Raw genomic sequence first — 13,578 nt, 5'->3', positions numbered from 1 at the left:
TGATCCAAATTAATGTTTTGATCTTAAATTTCCTCTTTGTAGAGGAGGCCTTAGTAGGATATGTATTTTCACTGTTACGATTTTATTATTTTCTTTTTTATATTTACTTTCATTTTTTGATCAACTGCTTTTCTGACTTGGTCTGTTTCAAAATTCCTGTTTCTTTTTCATCTGTATAGTTAATTCAACTTGATCTAACAGATATTATTGAATGATTGATTTGTGCAAAGCTGTGCCAAACACTGGGAAGATAAAGAAAAATAAGAAATGATACTCATATTAAGAAGTTAAGTCTAGGGGCGCCTAGGTGGCTCAGTCAGTTAAGTGTCTGACTCTTGACTTTGGTGCAGGTCATGATCTCAGGGTTGTGGGATCAAGCCCCACGTCAAGCTCCTGCTTGGGGAGTCTGCTTGAGATTCTCGGATTCTCTCTCTGCCCCTCCCCACCGCTCTCTCTCTCGCTCTCGCTCTCTCTCAAATAAATAAATCTTAAAAAAAAAAAAAAGAAGAAGTTAAGTCTAATATATGAGAACTAAAACATTTACTCTTTTTCTAGCAATTGTTTTTACTGTTTTGGGGTTTTTTTTTTTGTCTGTTTGGGGTGACAAAAATCACAATAGGCAGCTTTATTTGTAGAATTTGATCCAAAAGTCCAGAAAAAATAAATAAAAGGATCTTGAGTCTCTATTATGTTAGTACACAAAATAAACCAAAAATAACATCAACATTTACCATGAGATCATTTAAATGTATTTGTAAATGATCTGATAAGGGAAATATGACTTACAACATGGGAAACTTCTAACAACCAAAGACTTGAATGCACTGCACTGTAGGTCATCTAGACTACATAGCATGAATGAACAAAGCTGTAGGTCCAAAATGCATTCCCCAAACATCTTCTCAGATGCAGACTTTGATAACTGTCTGTGGTAGAAAACACCAACTCCTGTTCTTCATTATATTGGATGGTCATTTTGTCCAATTTTCTCCCGTGATGATGAATCCATTTTAAATACTTCAATTATTATGAAAACACTCTAAATCCACAGAACAGCAGACGTTTCCATCCTTGCATTTGCGGGTTGTACAAGGAGATCCAGCCATGTTCATATTGAGCTGCTAAGCCTTGAAATGCCACAGCTGTCCAGGCAAGATTTTCTGATGTCCTAGGCAATGTTATCAGCTAGGCAGGGGTCACTGACACAGTGGGAACAATAATGCCTTTCCAAGATGGCTGTGTACTCACAGCTCAAACTGGAACAAGTGACCAGTAATCTACCTTTCCTTCCAGACACTGGCACTGCGGGCAGCTGTGAGTCCAATTGTCTCCACTTTGATAGAGCTTGTGTCCATTTTGATCTAAATATTGATTTATGACCCTGGTTCACACTTTGGGCAACAGAAAATGTCAACATTTGGATTCCAGCAATCACAAGCTGTCTATTGGCAGAAAATCTTTTGGTCCTTGCAGGAACAGACAGAACACCTGTTTTCTTTCAAGGTCCACACCTGCCTATTACACTGCAGTTCTCCATGTGGGCAGTCACCAGAGCTGGAGGGCCTAGAAAGACAGAGGCAGTGGAATCCCCTTGGCAGGCTGATGGAGGCAGAATCACTCCAAAGGTATGAGTTCTTAAGGCACATTCATCACTGTCAATAGAGACTCCATCATCCTAAAAACTGCTTTTGCACTCACAGAGGCACCACCCTGGCAGGTTAACCCAGGAGGAATGGTTGTGGCACTCAACGACTCCCCCTGTACATTCATCAATATCTTTCTCGCAGTGGCTTCCTTTGAATCCAGAGGACAAACGCATTTGTTAGGAGCCACGATATCCCATATCTGCTGCCCTCTTGGCAGAATACTCTACAGACAGTCCCATTCCCCACTTAGCCCAGGTTGTAGGTGCAGCTGTGTCTCTGGACAGTGTTGGTACAGATGGCATGCTCATCACAGGTGTGCTGCCTGTGGCCACACTCATCCTATTTTGTACAGGAGAAGTCATCCATATGAATGTATCGTGGGACATAGTCACAGTGATGTAACCCAGGCAAGATGACACACAGAGTATTGGCATGACAGTAATGCATTTTAGCTGCACACTCATCAATATTCTTATGGCAGACAGAGTCTCTCTGGACACAGATATAACCGTTCTTGCATTCACAAGTAGCTTTTGTATTCTAGTTTTTGCACTGTAAGTTTTCACCACATTTAGCGCTGTCTGCACAAAAGTTATAACCTCTACTGCATGTGATCCTTTTCTGAGCAGTTAAAGGAGGACATGATTCTGTAATTTTTACTAAAACTCCACTTCAGCATTCCCTGCAGCTCTTAGTTAAAATCCACTGGCCTTCTGCAAGGACTTTTCCTGTATAGACACATTTTGGTCAGCAGACTTTACAGCACTGCTGGCAATGTGCATGGGGAAGGTGTCTGGGGAGCAACTGAGAGGGGGATAGGACGTCCTTTGACACTCCACAGCACCATTTGGCATGTTCGGTTCCTGCAGTGATCATCATCAACCCAGGAGACTTGGTCTCTACAGAAAAGTCTACTCACCTGGCAGATCTTACAATGACAATTTTCCAGTTGACTAAGTCTTGTGACTGCATAATTTAGTTTTGTAGGCATCTTGGCCAAAAGTTCCTGAAAGTCCATTACTCCTTGCACCAAGCTTAAGAAATCACTGCAAGTTGGACAAGTGTGATTCAGGTTCAGACACTATGTTATGTAGCATTTGGCATAAAGATGATATTCCCATCTTGGATGATTCTTTTGAATAAGCCATGGTTTTGGTTTTGCTGACCAATGTGACCTTGTGCCATTGTCCACTTACCATCCAGTATGGAAGTGCTTCAGTTCTGGGCTTCCCATTATGTACATAGTGGTATTGGATCTCATCCCTCAGACCATGGCTCTTCAGTTCAAAGTAGCTGTGTTTCAGTTCTCAAATGGACAGTATCATTCCTAAAGTCAATGTATTTCTGCTATACAGTGGCCAAGAAGAACAGCTCTTATTACAGAACAGCTGAATTAATTTCTTCTAAGAAGAACAGCTCTTATTCCAGAACAGCTGAATTAATTTCTTACTCACATGAGGGACTTCATTGATCTCTCTTAAATATATTGCCTTCTCCAGGTTTCTTCGGTTCCAGTCCCTTTCCTATATCTTCAAAGTCAGCAATGTGGCATCTTAGACGCTCTCTCTGCTTCTATATTCATGCCGTGCCTCTATCTTGTCTTTACTATTTAACGATAGTTTCCAGTTTCATCCAGAACATTTTCAGAGAATGTGTACTCCCCTATTTTTGACAGAACACCTGATCATTCCTCAGGGTCAGTCAGAAGAACAAAAATCACTGTAGGTATTTTGAACAAAATGGGGTTTAACCCTGGGAATTAAAGACTTACCAAACCACCTGAAGGGCTAGGAGAGCAAATGTCAGGGAAGCCCCTGCAAATATTCAGGAAATGTAGAAGTACAAGGATATTGGAAAAGCCACCTCCATTGACCTTAGCTGCTTCACCAAAGTGAGTGTTTCTCAGAAAGGAGGATGTGTGGAAGCTACTGGCAGAACTTCACAGTGACCATCTCCCAATCTTTATCTGCCTGCCCATGGCTGCCACTGAGGAATGAGAGAATTTTTTTTTTCCATTTTGTATTTCAAGGAAAAACCTCTCATTGGAGAATCCTACCTAAAACCTGCTGGCTAGGGATTCTGGCAAATGTAGTTCCCAGGATCCTCCTCTAAATGGAAGGGAGAATTTAGAAAGAGGGTGGGCATGAAGCTGAGTTGAAATATACAACCAGGCACATGTAGATTAGGCACATTGTTGGCTCTGTGATAAAATACTGTATGCCTATAAGCCTCAGATACTCAATTTTAATTTTGTACTCCCAAATAAATTTTCAATTAAATTTCTAGCATTTAATCTTGAATAATGTTTCTTTCACCAGAATCAGAAAGTACTTAGGGAGTTCAAAGGCAACTAAGCCCTACAAAGGTACTGAGAGACTGAATATACAAATGGAAAATGGATAGACCATATATAAAAATAGAACTTTGACTCACAACCTATAGCAACCTGTCCAGAAACCAACCCCTCTATGTACAGCAAACAACCTAGGAAGCCAGCCAACTTTAAATCAGACTTACAGGAAGCCAGATTGCTATCTCTAGTGACAATCCAGGAAGCTAAACAATAACTTCTGTAACAATCAGCCCAAAATGGCCAGGACTTGATTAGTAACTGACAGCTTCCCTGCTTTTTGTCCCCACTTCCAACTTAGGACCAAGCAGAGGAAGTTAAGTACAGACCCCTAACCAATCACACAAGATGCCCTACTTCTAGTTAGCCTGCCTTCAGTTTCTCCATGCCAGCAACCTCCAATCAGGACACATCTGAAAGCTTTCCTTTTGTCCACTCTGAAGCTTTCCCAACTTTGCTTTTTTCATTTGGTTGATCTTTATTTCTACAGTATTGATCAAGCTAGGATTTGACCTAAAAAGAAACTGTATTTGTGAGGGAAATAATGCATGAACTTCTAGGCACCAATTTTCTCATATGGAGCAGGCACTATGGCACAATGGTTAAGTGCCTGAGTTCTAGAATCAGAAAACCAAACTTCAACTTGTATAATTTTCACTGTCTGGCTGTATTCTTTAGGGTTGTTAAGAGGATTAAACTAGGTGATGGTTGTAAACTACATTATCTAATTTCGTATTATCATGATCTTCTCTTTCCAATTGCATGAACCTCCATCCTGTTCTGTCCATAAATTATCTCTTGATTCATTGTCCTTCCTCCATCTGATCCTTCCTTCATCTTATCTAACAAGAAGCAACCAAATACATCTTCCTCAACTGTTATCATCCCATTCCCCTACTCAAAAAACTCCAGGGCCTTTAAAGACATCCATAATCTACTTTCCACATCTCCTCAACATTCTCTCTGACAAGAATGACCTTCTACTCTAGCCAAATGCACATATTCACTGGTCTAGAGATATTCCACAAAATCTCATGTAAATGACCATTTTCCTTCCATTGGTCATATTTGAAATAAACCACACCTCCTTTCTCAGTATCTGAATCTTACATTTCATTTACAGTCCAGCTCAAATCCTCTCTCTCCCATTAAGCCTTATCAGACAACTGCATTCCAGAGCAATTTCTTCCTCTCGAGAGTACTAAAGCTTTTATTAGATTCATTGAATCATATTCTGATTTGCAATAGATACAACTTTTCACATATGTGTATCAAAACCTCAGTGAGAAAATAGTATTTCCGAAGGCAGGGCCAGTAGTTTATTCTTTTTTTGTATATTGCCATATACTTAAGCATAACAACTGTAATTGTTATTCAGAACTATATTTCTGTTATTATGCCAAACACTTCATTTTATCTGATTTAGTTCTCTCCAGAACTCTTGAGGGAGGGGTTAGAATTAGCCACTTATCAGACAAGAAAATTTAAGAACAGAGAGGTTGAGTTATTTGCCCAAGGTCACAGAATTAGTAAGACGGATTTGAACCACCTAGGTATCTCTGACTCCACAGCTTATGCTATTAGTAACATTTTGTGGATTGATTAAACATACTGCTTTATGAAATCTTACTAGATATACATATAAATTTCCTCTCTTTATTTCCAGTGTCTCCTTGGGAAACCCAAATACAGGATTCATGTTAGAGATCATATATTTCTACAGTAGAATCAATTTCCTAGGACATTTTTCTTTAATCTGTGATAGAAACCTTGAAACAATCATAAAGGCATCAAAAGTACATTTACTTCGCCATGTAGGTTGTTCAGAATTGAAACACTGCAGAATAAGTCACATGAGGCCATGCAACATCTTTCTATTTGCCATTCATTCCTATTTTAAACAAAATTTGGGTACCACTATTCACCCAAAATTATTACGTGGGTTTTAGAATACATGTCTTAGGTACCAGCTAAAAAGAAGAATAGTTGTTATTTATAGCATTTCAGTAATATATGAAGATCAAAACTAATGTAAAATTTCAAATATTGAATATTCCATAAAGCTTTATTGTGAGAGAGGATATTTTTGGCTTTTTGATTTATTTGTTTTTTACCTTGTCTCTCTCAGTAATCTTGGTGTACACCATTCTTAAAATGGTGTGGGGAGGTAGAAGCATGGTGGGTTTGGAAGAAAACCTTGTCCAAAGTATCTTACAGTTTTAAATTCTTTAATCAGAGAAGCATATGAGTTCTCTTGAATCTTGTTGAATTAAAAAAACAAAAACAAAAACCATTTAAATTTTAAACCTGACCATTCAAGAATATTAAACTGACTTGGCTCTTTCAGCAATCCATAGTAAAGGAAAGTTGGGAAAATCCAATCCAATTAGAAGAAATTCTAATTCAAAGAGGGTAATGTTAATAAAGATCTTTCTCAAAATACACTTAAAGTATAAAGAGGCCATATCTTTATTTTATTCTTGTTTGTTCTATAAAAATACTACTGTATGGAAAGGAAATGAAAATTTCGTCAACATTCAGTGGTAATTAAAAGCAATTGTAGTCCTCAGGCTTTTTCTTTCCAATATGATCCAGTGATCAGAAGGAATTGGAAATGATTACATTTTAACTAGAAACACATTTCTGTCCAGAACTGAGCTTCGAAGCATGAAAAAGGCACAGTGGTGGCCCCTGTTTGTGTTTCCATCTGGGGCTCTAATTTGAACTTCAGCGATTATTCTGCCAGACTTCTGGCTGTGCAAAGATCCAGAAAGTCAAAGCCAGCATATTCTTGTATGCTGTTTCACGCAAAAAAATAAAATTGCACCAATTAACATGTTTGCATTTTGTAGAATGGCTCTATTTAAATCGATTATAGGTTAAACAAGAGCGTTTGTAAAATTCACAGCTCAGAGTTAATCTGGCTTTATTCCAGGGCACCCAATCTGAAAAGTGAGTGATTGCAACACTCTTGGAAAAAAAGTTAGCAATGGCCTATAATGGAAAACAGTCTGAAACAAATTTAGCCTGCTTTTCAAATTAAGAAATTCATCCCATCGCTGGTCTTTCATTTGAAAGATTTCTTCAGATCCCATTAAAAATGCTCATCTTTTTCTGATATTGTTAGTGTTTCCAAAATGACATCATCATCAGTGATAAGGATAAAAGAATGAAAAATGTAATGTCTCATGCCAGGAATTACTTGGTCATAGAAAGCACCTGAAGGCTGTTGTAGTTGCTCTGACTTCACAGCTCCTGGCACTGGGAATTCTGTTTTCTATGGCCAGGAGAGAACGATGAGGTCATAGGAGTCTTGATGGGGAGAAAGAGGATAACTTTGTGGTCCCTAAAGAGCTTGGCAACTTACTATATTTGAGGTGAAATGTACAGTCCTTTTATTTTCTTATTCTAAACACACATGAATCTTTTTGATCAATGAATCTCTGCTCCTGATTCTTATTCTGAGAATCTAATCATTACTTAGAACTTTTATAAAAAGTTTTAAAGGATATGATGTCATTCTTGGGATTTTTACAAGGCATGAAAACTGAATGCCTATAAAATAACAGAGTAAGATCCTCCTACCTCTATCTATAACCATTCAGAGATGTTTTATTACCAAAACACTTTCCTCAGAAAGATAAAGGGGAGAAATGATCTAATGGGAAAAGCAGATTATGATTCATAGGAACAAGTTAGATGCTCTCAGATGGCATGTTCTTTTCATTCATTTCACTTCACAAATACCTATATAATGTTTCCTATGTTCCAGGTATCATTCTCAACACTTTACAAGTATTAATTCATTTAACTCATACATCAACACCATAAAGCAGGTACTATTATTAACCCCACTTTACAGGTGACACTGAAAGAGAGGTTAAGTAATTTGCCTAAGATCATACAGTTGGGGAGACAAAATGAAGTTCTGCAGTCCATCTCATGTTTATAAGGAACCCTGATGGTGTGAACAAGCACAAGGCCCACATAGACCATCAACAAAAGCTGTTCAATGGCATGGACTTTGAGAGCAAATGGTAAAGTCATTTTGTACTTGGTTGTATGAATTTTATAGCTTAGAGGTGATTTTTCATGTTTCTCAGGTAAAGGGTAAAATTTTCAAATGCCGCCATAAAATCTCTAGCTGCGTGTGATGAGAAAAATATACATAAGTCAGATGATTTGTCTGTCTGGTTTTTCTTATTAGCATGCAATAGCAAGGCTGGATCTTTAAAATATAATGCTAAGATGAAAAAAAGAAAGAAAATTATATAGATATAAATATCTCTCTATATATCACAGTATCATTTATGTAAATCTAAAAATATATGCAATATAAAACCATAATATGTGTTTTACAAGTACATACACAAACCCAAAAATGGATACATAGCAAACACATTAGAAGAGTTTAAATAAAACAGGAGCAGAACTTTACAGGGACCAATAATCATAGACTGAGATTTGTGATTAACTCAGTTCCCTGCCCCCAAGGTCTGAGGTGAGGAGAAAGCATTTATCTATTTATCCATGCATGTATAGAGTCCTCTTATCTATGTATACATTCATGCCAACAAGAGACAGTGAGACTGTTTTCTGTGTTGCTGATACTCATTAGATTATTTCATTATATAACAATTATTAACCCTTGATAGTAGCAGTTCTCCCACATTTTGGGCTCAGGATACTTTACACTACATAAATTAAGGACTCTAAAGAGTTTACAGCCTAAAGAGATATGTCTATATCAATTTATGTCTATGGATACTTATCATATTAGAAATGAAGTCTGGGAACATTTAAATACTTACTAATTTAAAAATAACAGGGACAGTCTCATTACATGTTAATATAAATAACATATTTTTAATGAAAAATAATTATATTTTCCAAGACAGAAAAATCTAGCAAGAAGGGAGTCATTTTTACACATTTTGCAAATATCTTTGATATTTGGATTAACTAAAGATAGTTGGATCCACATATCTGATTCTGCATTCTATTTTTGCCATGATTTGCTTTGGTTGAAGTATATAAAGAAAATCTGGCCTCACACAGATGTGTCGTTAGAAAAAGAAAGAATATTTTAATGGCCTTTCAGATAATTGTGGATCTTATTTTTTGATACGACACCAAAACTTGACAAGTTATTAATGGTTATTGCAGTGTGGAATCAGAAACCATATCAATGAACTTTTTGTACTGTGTTACATTAAAATTCACTGGTATGCTATATTTTGAATGGATCTTTTACACATGCATGCTTTGTAACAACATGCATTGATCATTTGAAAACTATAGGTTCACTGAGTTATGCAGACCTTCCAAATGTTGACACGTTTCATTAAGCAATATCAAAATATCACATTTGTTGATATCTACGTAATAAATGCAAATGTCATCCTAAAAGTCCCTTTTAAATTTGGGAAAGCTTCAAGCTCACAGTGGTAGATACAAATTTTTACAAAATTTGAATTTTCATTTGAAAGCTTAAATGTTATCATTAGCGCTTAATTACAATTATTTTCCTTAAAGTAACATACCCACTTCATTTTTTTTTAAGATTTTATTTATTTATTTGAGAGAGAGAGAGCCAGACCGGGGGGGGGGGCGGGCAGGGATGTGGTGGCAGGAGGGGAGCAGAGGCAGAGGGAGAAGCAGACTCCCTGCTGAGCAGGGAGCCTGAAGCGGAACTCCACCCAGGACCCTGAGATCATGTCCTGAGTGGAAGGCAGACGCTTAACTGACTGAGCCACCCAGGCCCCCCCATTTCATTAATTTTTGATAAAATGATAGCTTGTAGACATTCTTTTAAGTAAAAGTGTTACTCAGGCCGCAACTCAAGCAATGGCTTTTCCTAGAGACAACTATTGTACTTTGGTATGCAGAAGAAGTTCTTAATGTGTACAGAATATTTAAAAGACATGTAGTCAAGAGCTGAAATTTCATAGATTTTCACTGCTTTGTCAAGGACATTCTTAAGTAAGACATCTTTTTTTTTTTTTTTTAACAGTGAATACATGGCAACAAAGAGCACAATGTCTGATGCTGTCTACTTGATTCCTGAAAAGACACCAGCAGATTTCCCTACCACCAGGACATAATAAATAGAAAATAACATCTTACCATCATTATGAAAATAGTTTTGATGTCACAGGATCCCCAGGGGTCCAGAGACTGCACTTCTACTCTACAACATGAGATCTATTCAAACTCAGCACCTAAAGAATTTACATTCTAAATGTATCCTAAAATACCTAATGCAAGTTGGATCAGGTACTTCCTGAGTCTCAAATAAGAAAGAATCCAGAGTTTTCAAGACCATCTGTTCCTTAATTAATCTTGTTTGCGTTAGTGATGTTGGAGCATCAATTTTAAAAAGACAAACATTTAAGTGAATTTTCAAACTTTCTTAACTTCTTATTCCCAAGGACTTCACAGCTTACCCAATAAGATTACCAGTTAAATCAGTAAACAATTCTTTTGCTTTATGGCTTATTCAGAAGGTGGTTCTAAGGCTGTTTCAGACCTGAGCTGGATCACTGATCAATACTTAATCAACTCACAGACTACAATTCACTAAATCGATTTTTTGGAGTTGTCCGTCTAATTCTGGTTCCCACTCCACCCCTTCTACATTAAAATCTGCAGAAAAACAAGTGTTTCTTGCCACAAGTATTCTAGTTCTTGCCCTTGAAGCAGACTCACAGGCTCCTGAAATTCGTACTCTGAGGGTATTTTCTCTGTTTCTGCACCCTTCTCCTCACTACCTACCCTTTTCTTTCAGTGGTTATGGAGTGTTCTCTTTTAATATCAGCCAGGTAAGGAAAGTATGAGTGCCTTATAACATATATAATACATCAAGAACATGAATAAATCCCAGCTCACATTTAGTCAGTGAACACTTTCTGATAGCCTCATGAAGACACCGGACGGATGCAGGGGATTTGGGAGTAGGAAGAAAAGCAGCAACATTATAAAGAAGGTGAAGTTAGAGTAGCTTAGCCTCCATACACTGAAAACATGCTTGAGAGAAACAGCTCAGACTCATGTGAAAGGGCAATAATGAAGGGAGGCAATATCCAATGAGAAGCCAAATGTTCAATACCAACCCAGTGCTGTTCCTACAACTCCAAACCCACTCCTGGTTGCATGGCCTTTGCACTTGATGTTCCTTCAGTCTGCAAACTTCTTCCCTCAGTGCTCCACACTTTATGCATCTCTCTGCTCAAATGTCACTTTAGCAGGGGGGACCTCACCCTATATAAAATAAGATCCCCCATTATCTCTTTCTTACCCTGTTTTATTTTTCTTCACAGGAGCTATCACATCTGATATATTATATATTTATTTCTTTGCTTGACTGCTTCACTTTAATTCAATGTTGGTTCTCAAGGGCAAGTACTTAATTGTTCACTGCTGTATCTCAGGGCCTAGACAGCTCTTGGTATGTAATAGGACACAATAAGTACTTGCTGTTTGAATGAATAAATGAATGAATGCTATCGAAGCTCAGAGTGGGGAGAGGAGACCAATGGTACTGACCAGGTGGTAAGGAAACATTTTATAGTCTGAGGTCTGAGCTTGGCCTTAAAGGGTGTTTCTCATATGTAGGGCCAATGACCAGAGTAGTCTACTTGTCTTATAGGACTCAGTTGAGATGCTATCTTTTCAAGCAAGGCTTGTTGGGGCTCTAGGACTGGATGACTTGCCACTGCTTTGGGTACCCATAATTCTCTATGTTCTCCCCTATAGTAGAGTTCACTCTAATGTATTTTATCTCCTCCTTACTTGTCTGGCTACCCCAATAGAATATTAGCTCTAGGATGACAGGGGCAATGCCTTATTCGTAGTTGTATATTTAGCCATAGCATAGATCTTGCTACCCCCTAAATACTAGTTGACGGCATAATTTATTAAGCTAAGCAGCAAGCTCACATAGAGGAATGGGAAAACATAATATGGACCAAACCATGGTTTGTGGAGCTGAGACATGGAATGCGGGTTTTAAGCAGGGAGATGCTATGACAATCTATTGTCTTAGCAAGGCCAATATGAGCATGTGTCTATGATGAAGCAAGTGAAAAAATAATGTGTCCAAAAGACAAATTATAACCATATTGCAATGCTCTAGGCACAAAATAATAAAGGGCTGGACCAGCCTGGTATCAATGCCAATGTTCATGCAGGAACAAATGTAGCCAAATGTCACTGATTCGATGTTAAGAGCAGCCATAGATGAGTGCACATCTTAAGCCTGGATGACTATGAAAGGCTGATGCAGTCACTCTAGCCCATGTTCCAAATCTTCAGCCTCTTAAGAAAAGTATTTTTGGGTGCCTGGGTGGCTCAGTCGTTAAGCGTCTGCCTTCGGCTCAGGTCATGATTCCAGGGTGCTGGGATCAAGCCCCGCATCGGACTCCCTGCTCCGCGGGAAGCCTGCTTCTCCCTCTCCCACTCCCCCTGCTTGTGTTCCTGCTCTCACGCTCTCTCTCTCTGTCAGGTAAATAAAATCTTTTAAAAAAGAAAAGTATTTTTGACAAACTATTGACTGTAATGGCACAATTTCTTTCTTTTAGTATACTTAATGGTAGACTCTGTCAGAGTTCATTTATACAACCTATACTCTGATATTAAGCTTTTATTTTTTTATTTTTTATTTTTTTTTAGATTTTATTTATTTATTTGACAGACAGAGACAGCAAGAGAGGGAACACAAGCAGGGGCAGTGGGAGAGGGAGAAGCAGGCTTCCCGCTGAGCAGGGAGCCTGACGCGGGGCTCGATCCCAGGACCCCGGGATCATGACCTGAGCCAAAGGCAGACGCTTAACGACTGAGCCACCCAGGCACCCCACTGATATTAAGCTTTTAAACAAAACTTTAAAATTCTAAGATTAAATTTCTTTCCTGATTGCTGACAGTTATCTATGAAAAGAAGTTAATTTGTAGGAGATAAAGTTAAAAATAAAATATTAAATTTCATCAAATTCTTCTTTGGAAGTATCACAGAATTCAGGGCTTCAAGAAACCTCAAAGCAGATAAAGCAAACAGGATTTCTTTCTCATGAGAATTATCTAAAGCTGGGCTCAGTGATTCATGCGCTAGGCTAAGGCAGTGGGTAGAGGAGATAGGAGCACAAGTACCAGATTTTTTTCTCTTCCTGCCTTAGAGGTCAGCTCTGGTGCCTTCTCTTTTGCAAATAAGAAAGTTGCACTAAGCTGGAGGAAAGTGATGAGATACTGAAGGTCACAGGGCTGATCAGAGGCATAATTAGATCTGGAATTCAGATCTCCTTTCAGGTAAGAAGGCAGAGTTAAAAAAAAAAAAAACAAAATAACGAACACCACAAACAAAGAAAAAATATTTTTAAAACAATACTTCTTAATAGGAATAGGTAAGCTTCAGAAACCAAGGAACAACTTTGGTCTTCTATATCTCCTCCCCAGCAAAGAGGAAAATGAGCAAAGAATAATCAGAAGTATTTTGGAGGTGATAACAGGATATAAAAAATCTGAAATGCTAGAAAATCCATGGGAAGAAGAGGTTCAAAGGTAAGGTCCCAACCAGTTTCATACCAATTT

At 38.0% G+C, this 13,578-nt stretch overlaps 1 pseudogene; it reads right to left on the bottom strand.

Annotated features, from left to right (window-relative positions):
* Positions 1–621: 621 nt before the first annotated feature.
* LOC123843893 (protein kinase C-binding protein NELL1-like) lies at positions 622–3,027 on the bottom strand (annotated as a pseudogene).
* Positions 3,028–13,578: the final 10,551 nt, after the last annotated feature.

The sequence above is a fragment of the Mirounga angustirostris genome, unplaced genomic scaffold, assembly GCF_029215605.1.
Source record: "Mirounga angustirostris isolate CCGP_5_RB_7025 unplaced genomic scaffold, mMirAng1.0.hap1 SCAF_5, whole genome shotgun sequence".
In the NCBI taxonomy this organism is placed as follows: Eukaryota; Metazoa; Chordata; class Mammalia; order Carnivora; family Phocidae; genus Mirounga; species Mirounga angustirostris.
This window is presented reverse-complemented; position numbering and strand designations above follow the sequence as displayed.